The sequence below is a fragment of the Conger conger genome, chromosome 10, assembly GCF_963514075.1.
Source record: "Conger conger chromosome 10, fConCon1.1, whole genome shotgun sequence".
Lineage (NCBI taxonomy): Eukaryota > Metazoa > Chordata > Actinopteri > Anguilliformes > Congridae > Conger > Conger conger.
Genome location: NC_083769.1, coordinates 42,668,519 through 42,681,709, shown reverse-complemented (window position 1 = coordinate 42,681,709; position 13,191 = coordinate 42,668,519). Strand labels below are relative to the sequence as shown.

At 41.2% G+C, this 13,191-nt stretch overlaps 1 long non-coding RNA gene across 1 annotated transcript; it reads right to left on the bottom strand.

Annotated features, from left to right (window-relative positions):
• Positions 1-9,027: 9,027 nt before the first annotated feature.
• On the bottom strand, positions 9,028-11,039 carry LOC133139154 (uncharacterized). Its single transcript, XR_009709787.1, has 5 exons — positions 10,975-11,039; positions 10,724-10,869; positions 10,503-10,556; positions 9,885-9,904; positions 9,028-9,748 (listed from the first exon to the last, which is right to left on the bottom strand). It is a non-coding gene; the product is annotated as an uncharacterized LOC133139154 (long non-coding RNA).
• Positions 11,040-13,191: the final 2,152 nt, after the last annotated feature.

The following is a 13,191-nucleotide window of genomic DNA, read 5'->3' as shown; positions in this document are numbered from 1 at the left end:
TAAGCATCGGTGAGGAATGTCCACAGCACCTGCAAGCATTACTGAGGTTGACAGAAGATGCTGGGGTTGAGGAAGAGGCAGGCCTTGTGGAAGTGTACCTCCTCTTCTGTGATAATGTCCTGTCCCTCTTTGAAGAGGTGGTTAAAAAGCTGGAGAAGAATGCAACCACATCAGTCGACCTCTATGCCATCTATGCTCAAGCGTCTCTCGCCATCTGATGCTGATGTTGCCAGGCAGGAGTTTACAGCCTTCTTAAACACCGCCATCAGTTATGTACAGAAGTGGTTTGACTTCTCAGAGGAAAATTGGCTCTTTCACCTGCAGCCCCTCTCTCTAGGATCTGGGAAGATCTCCTATGACAACATGGAGAAGATTGCTGAACGGCTTCACCTAGTTGGCAGTTAGTCAGACCGTCAGTTAGTTAGTTAAGCTAGCTAGCGCCGAAGCTAATGTTAACTAGCGCGACGAAGCTAACGCAAGCTAGCGCAACGAAGCTAACGTCAAACAAATCGCTGTATCTTGAAAACTATAACTCACATTTTTAAAAAAATCATTTTGAGTGAACCGAGACTTCAGTGGCGAGATCGATCTATGAGATGTGTCTGTAGGATTTAAAATGCAGGAGCGGTGACAGTTTATAAATCACCATATTGTGCCTACTTTACGCGGCAGTTGACGCTTCTGATAACATTGGAGTCAATGAGAGCTGGATCCGGCACTCTGCACTTTTGGGCGATTTATTAAAAAACCGTGAGTCCTATCTCAATGGAAGTAACATTGAATGAATGAGAGAGGACAAGTTTCTCTACATTTTGATGTATAAATTGTTGTTGTAGAGTAGAAGCTGTGGGAGTAAGATGAGAATGTCTTGAATATTTTGATAAAATTTAGAAGGGCTGAATGCTAGAGTGGGTGATATCACCGCACTCTAAAGAAGAAGATATCAAAAAGTGTCTTTAGACCAACACAGTTCAAAGTCTTGTGACCCGTTTAAACCTTTAATCACGTTTCTGCGACAAAGTATGACGAAGTGGTGTGGCTCCAAAGAGGGGTGGGTTTGATCAATTTATGAGATTTTTTTTACGAATCCTCATTCATTCCTCTGGGCAAAAATCGGTCGGTTTTTCGCATTTCGTAAGAAAACGAGATGTCGCAGAATTGAGAAAAGTCTTTCCCATCGATTCCGATCTATTCCGGTCGTTTTGATATATATCTTGCCTGGGATTTCTCAAAGCTGTGGGAGGAGTAGCATGCCGAACTTTTGAAGGAAGAAAATTAAATAAATAAAATTATGAAGTATGGCTGAGAATATTAAGGTGTGTGCTTTTGCACTACAAAGCTCTGCTTTGTATTGCAATGCGCAGCACACAATTACACACTAGTTCCAAATACAATATAAAAACATTATGATAAATAATGTAAATTACGGAGTCTTAAAAGTCATACCTGGTAATAAAAGCTACATACGGGAATCTGGCTACAGACACCCTGTACATAGAAATTACGTGCACGGTGTGCACGGGAGACAGAGCAACTCATGAATCTACGAATGTATAATAGATGTATAATATTTATTTCAATGAGAATAATTTTGACGGTCAATTTCTTACGTATTACATAGCAGGGATCAGTAGCTCATGGTCGCAGAGGGCCAATAACTGCTAGTTTTCCACCCTCCCTTTACCTGGGAGTCAAGTATGAATCAGTAGCACTAATTACCCAGGAGAAAATTAATTCAGGGTTGAATTTGGATTCAGGGGCCAGAGTTGATGATCTATGCTGAATAGCATTCTGGACAGAACAGGATCAAGTCACCACGAAAGTGAAAGTAGCGTTTGGAAATGCCCATCTGTCAGTACTCCAACTGATGCAGTTTGTTCACTTTGTTAATCTTTAAATGAAAGATTTCACAGAAAATACAGTACAATATATAAAGAAAATGCAGCGATCCCCGCACCTTCTGAATGTAGTTTAAAAAAAAAGGTAGAACTCCTCCGAGTCTGCGTGCGCTTGCACATCTGGTGGGTTCTAGGCTAATTATTAGTACCCAAATAGACCGTTCTTGTATTTTCAGTGTACATGTGGGAGATATGTTCCTTAAAGAACAAAAGTTTACTATACCTTCATTAGGTGTATGCATAACAACATAACGTTACAACGTTTTAATCACATGCCGCAACATTTTCGAATAGCCTATAATTCTTCAAACCATGAAAACAATTTCATAGCCAAACGAATAACAAAATAAGTCATGTAATCCTAAAGTGAACAATATTCACCTGAATTACGCCTATATTGCCGATTCTATTTCCGTTTCGAATGTCAAAAAGCAAGGCTGGACTCACCCGTGTTAACAAATCTGCCACCATGTTCTTCTATTCAAAACAATACCTGTAAAGCCTGCGTGTCATTTTCTCGGAATTAGTAAGACTTATTTGATTCGGGAACCTGCCGAGACCCAATCTGTCGTTGGACTCCAGAAAGTGTGGAAAGAAAGCTGTAGATTACTGTGCAAGCTGTAAAGTAACTTCTCTTGAGATAGTTTCTTTATTACGATCAATTTCGGTTGTTTGTCCAGGTTACTTGCCAAAGCAATGGCTGTGCCTTACTAGCTAGTTAGGCTACTCCTACGCGGAAGCCGTGTGACCACGGCATGCGTAGCGACAAAAAAATATGAAGATTTGCCTACACAATGGATCATTTTATTTAAGGTAGCTAAGTTATGAAGGAGCTTCGAATATAATTTGACTGTGTTGGCGCCAAGTATTGCTATTGACTGTCAGTTTCATTTGAAACAATTTATTACATTACATTACATTACATTATTGGCATTTGGCAGACGCTCTTATCCAGAGCGACGTACAACAAAGTGCATACCCTTAACCAGGGATAAGTTCGCTGAAAGACCCTAGAGGTAAGTACAATTTCAACTGCTACCTGTACAACAAAGATAAGGACAAGGGGCTTTTTTTTTTTTTTTTTTTTTTTGAACAAACAAACAAACAAACAGAGCAAAAGTCACCAAAGTTAACTATCCAAACACTGCTTACCTAGCCAACTAAAAATACCGATACACAAAGCAAGTCACAGAGACAACAATTAAGGTTCACATGGAGGTAGGGAGGGATGGGGAGAGGTGCTGCTTGAAGAGGTGCGTCTTCAGCTTGCGCTTGAAGGTGGGGAGAGATTCTATAGTTCTGACCTCAACGGGGAGTTCGTTCCACCACCGTGGAGCCAGAACAGACAGTAGTCGTGAGCGTGAGGTGGAGGTTCTGAGAGGGGGAGGTGCCAAGCGGCCTGTGGAGGCTGAACGAAGAGGTCTGGCAGGGGTGTAGGGTCTGATGATTTTTTGCAGATAATCTGCGGAAGACCCTTTAACTGCTTGGAAGGCTAGCACCAATGTTTTGAATTTGATGCGAGCCATGACAGGCAGCCAGTGGAGGGAAGTAAGCAGGGGGGTGACGTGCGAGTATTTGGGAAGGTTGAAGACCAGACGAGCTGCTGCATTCTGGATGAGTTGGAGGGGTCTGATGGCGGACGCTGGGAGGCCAGCCAAGAGGGAATTGCAGTAGTCCAGGCGGGACAGAACCATCGCTTGGACCAGGAGCTGGGTCGAGTAGGGGGTGAGAAAGGGGCGGATTCTCCGTATGTTGTATAGGAAGAACCTGCAAGACCGGGTCACCGCCGCAATGTTCTCGGAAAGGGACAGTCTGCTGTCCATCACCACGCCGAGGTTCCTTGCACTGGGTGACGGCGTGAGTGTGGTATCCCCGAGAGAAATGGAGAGATCCAGATGGGGAGAGGTATTAGCAGGGATGAATATCATTTCAGTTTTACCTGGGTTGAGCTTTAGATGGTGGTTGTCCATCCAGCTCTGGATGTCCCTCAGGCAAGCAGAGATACGGGCTGAAACCTGCGTATCAGACGGCGGGAATGAGACGAAGAGTTGGGTATCGTCCGCATAGCAGTGGTAGTTTTGTGAAGTAGGTGTACAGTTGGTGTTCATAATAAAGTGCTCAGTAAGTGTGTATTCAGCTGTATATATGGATGCCATGTAATAGGGTAAAAGGGAAATTGTGTATGTTGCTCATATTGAAGCAAAATAGCTAAATGTCAGTAATGTAATGTGAATGTTTCTCCACATTGTAGCGAGACTCTGTGTCCTCAATGACAGTGGATCCAGAGGGCCGTCAATATGAACAGAATCACTTGCCTTCTGCAGACAGTCAGTGTCCAAAGAGTTCAAACAGTTTAACCAACCATCCCAAACCCAGTAAGTCTCCACCATATGTGTCATTGGTTTCGTAGCCACCCTGTCAGTGCTGGAGCATAATCTCACAAGTTTAATAAAATACCCGAAGAAGCCGAGATGACGGAGAGATAATTGGGTTAGTACAAAATGATTAGCTTTGTTCAGTCTTAGTTTAAAGAAGCTACCCAGAGGAAAACGGAGCCAAAAGCCTGTTTTTAGGACACCTATAACTACTTCAACAATTAATGCTAGCGTCCCCGGAAGGAACCAGTTTGCAATCAAACATCCCTTATAGATATGTGCATGAAGAATTCCTCAGAGAGACTGAAAAGAGAAAGCCCAGCTCCGCCCACCCTGCTCTCGTCAATGGCACAGGAAGCGAGTTGCCATGGTACCTGACTGTAATACACAAGAAGGTGAGAGAGAACATCTGTGTGACTGAATCCTGGTACTGACGGTTCTTGAAAATGTGCTAATACTGTTTCCGCCCATTTACCAGCCATTTACAAGCATTATTATGACAATGCCCTTTTGACTATGCTGACACTTAACTATTTCAATGTGTTTGTAAGTTATCGAATGCTTCCTTCAGTGAATGCTCATTTTTATCGTAAGTAAGGGCAAGTAATGGCAAGTAATGGCAAGGGGTGACATGGCTCAGGCAGTAAGAACAGTCGTCTGGCAATCGGAGGGTTGCTGGTTCGATCCCCCGCCCGGGCTGTGTCGAAGTGTCCCTGAGCAAGACACCTAACCCCCAAATGCTCCTGATGAGCTGGTCGGTGCCTTGCATGGCAGCCAATCGCCGTCGGTGTGTGAGTGTGTATGAATGGCTGAATGAGAAGCATCAATTGTACAGCGCTTTGGATAAAGGTGCTATATAAATGCCAAAAAAGTAATATTCAGTTGAAGCTAAATAATTGTGGGTGCATTCTTTGTGTTGTAATTTGTGCCCAGTGTTTTTTGATATGGTGAAATGAAAAAAATAATGATGTACCCAAATACAGTCCCTTCAAAACGTATTGGAACAGCAAGGCCAATTCATTTGTTTTTGCAATACATTGAATACATTTGGGGTTGAGATAAAAAAAAAAGATGAACACAAGACAAGAGTTCATAATTTCATCTTTTATTTCCTGGTATTTACACCTGGATGTGTTATACTACTTAGAACGTAGCACCTTTGGTGTCAGACCAGGCCATTTTTAGTTGAACGAAAGTAGTGGAACAGAGAGTATTTAAGTAAATGAAAGTAAATCACACTTAATATTTGGTAACATATCCCTTGCTTGCAATGACTGCATCAAGCCTGTGACCAATTGACATCACCAAACTGTTGCATTCTTATTTTGTGATGCTTTTCCTGGCTTTTATTACAGCCTCTTTCAGTTGTGGTTTGTTTCAGGTGGTTTGCTCTTCAGGATGTGAAATGCATGCTCACTTGGGTTAAGGTCTGGCGATTGACTTGGCCTAACCTTCCACTTTTTCTCCCTAATGAAGTCCTTTGTTGTGTTGGTAGTGTATTTTGGGCCATTGTCTTGCTGTTCTTCCCAGTTATTTTGGATGCATTTCTTAATCGGCAGAGCAATTGTTTCTGTAGACTTCTGAATGAGATAATCCCTGATGCTCCCATCATGAGTTACATCATCAATGAAGATTAATGAGCCCACTCCAGAAGCAGCCATGCAACCCCTAGCCATGACACTTCCTCCACTGTGCTTCACAGATGAGCTCGTATCTCGGATCATGAGAAAATCCTTTCTTTCTCCACACTTCCCATCACTTTGGTTGAGGCTAATCTTGGTCTCATCAGTCCATAAAACTTTGTTCCAGAACCTTTGTGGCTCATCTCTGTACTTCTTTGCAAATTGTAATCTCGCCTTCCGATTCCTAAGACCGATAAGTGGTATTGTGGTATAGCCTCTATATTGCTGCTCTCTAAGTGTTCTTCGAATAGTTGATTGAGATACTGGTTTCATGTGTTTCTATGTATTGTATTCTGTCTATGTTGTTAGCATTTCCGTGTTTTTGTTACCCCTGTGCACACCGTAGCCACCCTGTCAGTTTGTTCACTCCATTCATTCGTTTCACTTGTGTTTCACTTCCTGATTGTTTCCCACACCTCATTGCCATCCCCTCTTGTTACCTGTGCGATTTACACCCCTTTGTTTGTTCAGTTCCCTGCCAGATTATTATGTGTCAAATCCATACTTTCCAGCGTTTTCTGATAGACTTCTGTGACAACCTGTTTTGTCCCTGACTTCTACGTTTAGATTCTCCCGTCTGTTTACTTTGCTGATCATTCCATTAGAAACGTTTCGAGAGTCAAAAAGCAAGGTTGTTAAATATATATATATATATATATATATATATATATATAATTTTCGCGGAAATGGACATACGGAATGAAAGCCTTACTTGATTCTGGAGCACGCCGAGACCCAATCTGTCGTTGGACTCCAGAAAGTGTGGAAAGAGTCCAAATATTGCGATGCAAGCTGTAAAGTATCTTCTCTTAGATAGGCTCAATGTTTTATTTCTTTAAATTTCGGCTGTTTGTCTAAGTTACTTGCTAAAGCAATGGTTGTCCTGAAATACATTAACGAAAGCTCAGCGAAGTTTTACAGGAAGTTAAGACCGAAGGTTCTGTACAGGAAGTCTGTAATTTGAATGTATACAATTTGAATGCATGTTGAACGGTTGAACGGTGGTGGAACAAACTCCCCGTTGAGGTGAGAACTGTAGAATCTTTCCCCACCTTCAAGCGCAAACTGAAGACGCACCTCTTTAAGCAGCACCTCTCCCCATCCCTCCCTACCTCCCTGTGAACATTAATTGTTGTCTTTGTGATTTACTTTGTGTTTTGGTATTTTTAGTTGGCTAGGTAAGCAGTATTTGGATAGTTAAGTTTGGTCACTTTTGCTTTGTTGTTTGTTTATTTGTTGATTAAAAAAAATAAAAAATAATAGTGCAGCAGTTGTGACAGTTCTGACTACTTACTGCTACCAAATAATAAAACCTCTCATCACACAAGTAAATGAGTAGTTTGTGCACAATTCACATACGCATTTGACAGTGCTTTCCTTGTTAAAAAAAATAGTACAAAAAAAAGCTATGTGCATATTCTGCTGCTGCTTGTTCTGCATACTCATAGTCATATACATATAGATAGATAGATAGATACTTTATTCATCCCAAGGGAAATTTTAGGCATTCAGTAGCTTATACATACACATATATACACACATATCTCACACACATAAAGATCAAAAGTAAAAAAATCAGAAATAAGGTGCTATGGTAATAAAAATAAGGTGCTATGTTAAATTAGATAAATGTGCAATCAAATAAATGTGCAATCGTGGTAGTGCAAAAAGTACAAAGTAAAGAGTAAACAGTAGACAGCGTGATGTGGTGGAAGGAGCAGAAAGAGACTCATGGTGAAAAGTCCAGTTATCTCCTCCCGTTTTGTGTATTGTATAAATGAATGGCCCATGGAACAAAGGACCTTCTTGACATGTCTGTTGAGCATGTCAGAGACAGGAGTCTGCTGCTGAAGATGCTCTCCTGTCGGTTTAGTGCGTTATATAGTGGGTGGCGGTCATTGTCCATGATTGCCAGCATCCTGTCCTTTTCTTTGCTGTTGATGTTGTTAAGCACTCCAGCTCCATTCCAACTACAGAGCCAGCTTTCCTTACCAGCCTTTCCAGTCGCCCAGCGTCCCTTTTCTTAATGCTGCCTCCCCAGCACACAATGGCATAAGAAAGGACACTGGCAATGACAGACTGGTAAAATATCCAGAGGAGCTTACTGCAGACATTGAAAGACCGCAGCCTCCTGAGGAAGTAGAGCCGACTCTGCCCTTTCCTGTAGAGTGCTTCAGTGTTGGCTGACCAGTCCAGTTTATTGTCCAGGTGTACCCCTAGGTATCTATGTGCTGACCACCTCCACATTGACCCCTTCAATGGAGACTGGCAGCATAGTTGGCTTCATCCTCCTGAAATCCACCACCATCTCCTTGGTTTTGGGAATGTTCAGTTGCATATGGTTGACATTGCACCACTGGACAAACTGGACACTGAGCAGGAGAGAGTAGCAGAGCAGTCAAAACGGTTGTAGAAATGGTTGAGTTTGTTTGCTCTATCGAAATCCCCATCCGCTGTACTGTTCCTCCTCCTGCAGCCTGTGATGGTTTTTATGGCATCCCAGACTTCCTTCATGCTGTTCTCCTGCAGCTTCTGTTCCACCTTCTTTCTGTATTCCTCCTTTGCCTCTTTCAGCCTGACCTTAAGTTCCCCCTGTACGCTCTTCAGCTGTCTGGTCCCCCTCTTTGAAAGCCATATACATATATTCCTCTGAAACATGTGCCTGCCAGACAACCCGCGGTCACGCAGAGCAGGGGCCGAGGAGACCCACACATACGTGTGTGCAGAGAACAAGCCAAGGCCGCTCAGGTGACCAGCCAGTCGCAGCAGAGATGAACAATGCTGGCTATTCCTGCTTACGTACCGCTCCTGTGGGGCTGCCAGCCGCGGTTCGGATTCCGCTCAAGCAGTCCTTACACCCAGTGAGCTACACGGCGGGCTGGAGCTCTTTTCTGAGTGTCTCTGTCCGACATGCTGGTGGTGAGTTGGAGAAAACCTATTGAGGTACAATTGGAAGTAGTCAAAATACCTAATTATTTCAATAACAGCAAAGATGCAACAAAAAACAACTGCAAAACATCAGTAAGTTTAACTGAGAAACAAAGACATGAACTCGCAATGCTTTCAGGTTTCATCGGTTCTGTGTAGCAGTCACAAGCACTTAAATGAAGTTAATTTGGGTGCCTTATCATGGATGTCAACCTCTCCTTTTCTTAGCTGTAGTTCAAGATGATTTGCACCTTTTTATCCAGTCTTGTGCTCAGAGATGCATCTTTATTTATTGTGCTCAAAACAAGGACCAGGATAGTGGTACTTTCAGAGAATGCAGATTTGGAGGAATTCACAGCTCTGACTTGTGTATTCAGAAGCTGTTTGGGGAGTTCTGGCTGATTTATCACTGTTCTGAGCATTGTCAGCTTCCTCTTTTGGAGCTCAACACCAAGTTGGTAGGATGTGAAGAGGTCTGATTTTATGACTTTTCACTCATACCCAGCACCACAAGGCCAGGATTGTATATTTATTTATCCTACACGTTTTTTTAAATCTCTGACTGCTACAAGATTGTCTCTTTCAGGTCATGCAGGTCTAATATATAATGATTCCATTGACTAGCATTTGTGTCAATTGCTTCTCCTCCAGCTAGTAAGGCGGCATCAAGTGACTGAAAATTGACAATGAAAATATGTTCATAAACAGAATCAAAAGGGCTTTAACCCGTTATAACACGTCCATACAGACTGTAGTAGGGGCAGTCATGTGACATCTAATATCAGCTTCATCGTTTCCCTCATCAAGCCATCATCAAGCAGTCTTCATCCTGCAGCAGGTTTGACATGTTTTCATTTTCTGTTTCCTAGAAAAGAGGAGACTATCTCAGTAAATGCAGTACTAACCGTAAAATTATCATTTCATTCATCAACACCAGGAATTCTGCACTTGAAATGTATTTAAAAATGCATGCACATAATGTGAAAATATTTTACACATACCATGTTCTGCGTTCTCTTATCTGAAAGCAAAATACTGCTTAATTATTAAATTACTTGAATACAAAGTTTATATCTTTCAGAATAACTTTAAAATGTACTTTTATTTTTTGATTAATTCTTTACAATCTAGTATGGTAACCACACATATCTCTTGTGGATATATGAGGATTTCTGTTCACAGACTACAGATAACTGTCAACTCTAAACAATAATGTCTCATCAGATAGATTGGTAGATTACTTAAAATGAGAACTGATAATACTTCTAATACAAGCAGCACAGCCACAGTAACTATGAGAACATGAACATATCTTGGTCCATATTCACTGATGTGTTTTTGTTTTGTTCCAGTTTTTTGGTTTGTCTTTACAGTGGTGATTAATTGATGAGATGATACATTAACTGAAACTACCCCTCATTATAATGTATATGAACAGAATGGTTCTAAGCTGTTAGAACAGACTGTAACAGTAATGTATATGAACAGAATGGCTCTAACCTGTTAGAACAGACTGTAACCGATGCAGACTGTAACTGTAGTACAGACTACACACAGCCCATCTAATGGTATTCTTACCAGCATTGTAAACTCCCCCACAAAGATGTGCACTCCCTTACCTTCATCCTGTGGCTGTTCTATCCCTCCATTTTGTTTTCTCTTCTTTCTCTTTCCTGTTCACAGAATACAAGTAACATAGCAAGTAACTTAAAAACAGCCATTTAAACCCCAATACCCTTTACATATGTATTTAAACCCCAATACCCTTTACATATGTATTTAAACCACAATACCCTTTAAATATGTGTTACAGTCTTATCAGACAGATGGGGAAACTTACTTGAAATGAAAATTCCTATGACAGTTGATAGTACTACTACAGGCGCCACAGGCACAAGCACAGCAACACGATAATTTCTTGTTCCACATACACTGTCTGATGTGTTTGTTCCAGCTGTAATTTCCTGAAGTCCCAAGGATTGGCAACTGTCAGAAGTAAATACATTAAAAGAAAATCTCAAATAATCATCAGGGTTATATTTAGTATCAAACCCAACTTATGTAATTTGGGAATAAATGCAGGAAACTTACTCTGCGTGTGGTTTGCAGAATTGCGAAGAAGATTTATTTGAAAACATTTTGTCATGACATTCTTCGCATTCGGTATTGGTCAATATTGTTCCTGTGCAAGTAAATATTGGAAGGCAGGTTAAGACTTCTTCTCAAGAAGTTTTCAGAAAAGTAGACTGTGCAGTTAAGTGAGCTAATTTTGCAAAACAGAAAAGGCTATTAACAAAAGAAGAACATTTCCCACACAACGCACATTTAAACTGAGCATTAACATGCACAAAGCCCAACCTGCATTAACAGAAGCAGATCGTTCAGCGAGTGGCCTCTGCTAACCGCTCAGAAATTAGAGGAATTACACCATACCCCGACAGAAGATGGAGTAAAAAAAATAAAAATAAATAAATAATTAAATAAATAAATAATTATAATAATAAAATTATAATAAAATTATAATAAAATTATTATTATAATAATAATAATAATAATAATAATAATAATAATAATAATAATAATAATAATAATAATTAGGGCGGCATGGATGGTGCAGTGGGTAGCACTGCCGCCTCACAGCAAGGAGGTACTGGGTTCGAATCCCCGTCGGCCGGGGCCTCTCTGTGCGGAGTTTGCATGTTCTCCCCGTCTCTGCATGGGTTTCCTCCGGGTACTCCGGTTTCCTCCCACAGTCCAAAGACATGCAGGTTAGGCTGATTGGAGAGTCTAAATTGCCCGTAGATATGAATGTGTGAGTGAATGGTGTGTGTGCCCTGTGATGGACTGGCGACCCGTCCAGGGTGTATTCCTGCCTTTCGCCCAATGTATGCTGGGATAGGCTCCAGCCCCCCTGCAACCCTGCTCAGGATAAGCGGGTCCAAATAATGGATGGATGGATGGATAATAATAATAACTTAATGGGAAACATTTTAAAAATATTTATTTCTGTAATTAGTGTTATTACTTGACTTCTTCATTTATTTACTGCTATAATCAGCCATGTGTATGCTATAGGTTATAATTGCACTGATGCCTAATTATTTTAGTATTCAGGGTATTCTAGCTGCCAACCATGGTATGCTAGTTGGAAGGTTGATGTGCTCTTCAAGGGTTCAAGTTTCATCGAAGTGATCACTCTAGGACTTGGAACTGTACTTTCCTCTTGGGTCTTTAACGCACTTGTCCATGGTTCTGATCTGCACTTTATTGTACGTCGCTCTGGAGAAGAGTGTCTGCTAAATGACTAATGTTATGTACTGATTGGATTATCGTTTGTTTTCATGAGTTTATTTCAGGGAGCTCATGTTTTTTGACTGTTTCACCATCATGATTATTTTGGTTTTGAATCAGGTATGGGGGGTCAGATGACCCAATACCCCCCCATAGATGGCGGATATGATGCAATCTCACCATTGCGTCTGATGAATGTCCCAGGACTGCAGATACTGTGTCTCTGTGCTAATCTGCAGCCCTTCTTATAATCTGCCTCAGTGCAGTAGTGCTGATCCAGAGGCCCACACACTGCATCAGAGGTGCGACTGCACTCCCTGTCTGTCTTTAAACCAAGACCTGAACGGAGAATAAAGACCCGTATTACCATACTACCAAAAAAAAGACAGTCAAGCAAGTTGCAAATGGCCATGTCATGAATAAACACATTGGTTGAATATGAATCGTTGGGTCACCTGGGTCACAGTCTGTACAAAAGATACAATGAGGAAGATCACAGGGCAGCGCCATGAATGATCCGGCAGTGCACGGTTTACACGAGGTGCTTGTGTATTCTGTGCAGTGCTTATAAACATGCTCCCCTATGTGAAAGATTAATCACAAAACATAGCTAAAATGTACCAATTTGAAATGACATTTCAATGACAACAAAATAAAGAGCGCTTTCACTTCTTAATCCCTGTAAGCAAACATCTACTGCAGTAGAAGCTTTATTTTGATAAAAGATAGTGACTTACCAGGTGAGCACATCCGACAGCACTCTCCATTAATTAAATATTCTGCACTTCCACAGCAACAGGAGAGGTCACAGAACAGGAGCAACAGATATACCTGCAGCACATTAAATATTACAAATAAAACTCAAAAACAATTTAGTTATTTCTGCTTTCAATTGAACATCTACCATCTGAATGTATCTGAGGGTATGATTGCACATTTAGAAAGATGGGTGTATATCCTCCTCAGCTGTATTTACATTTTTTTACATAATTCAGCAGTCTTGGATGACAAAACATG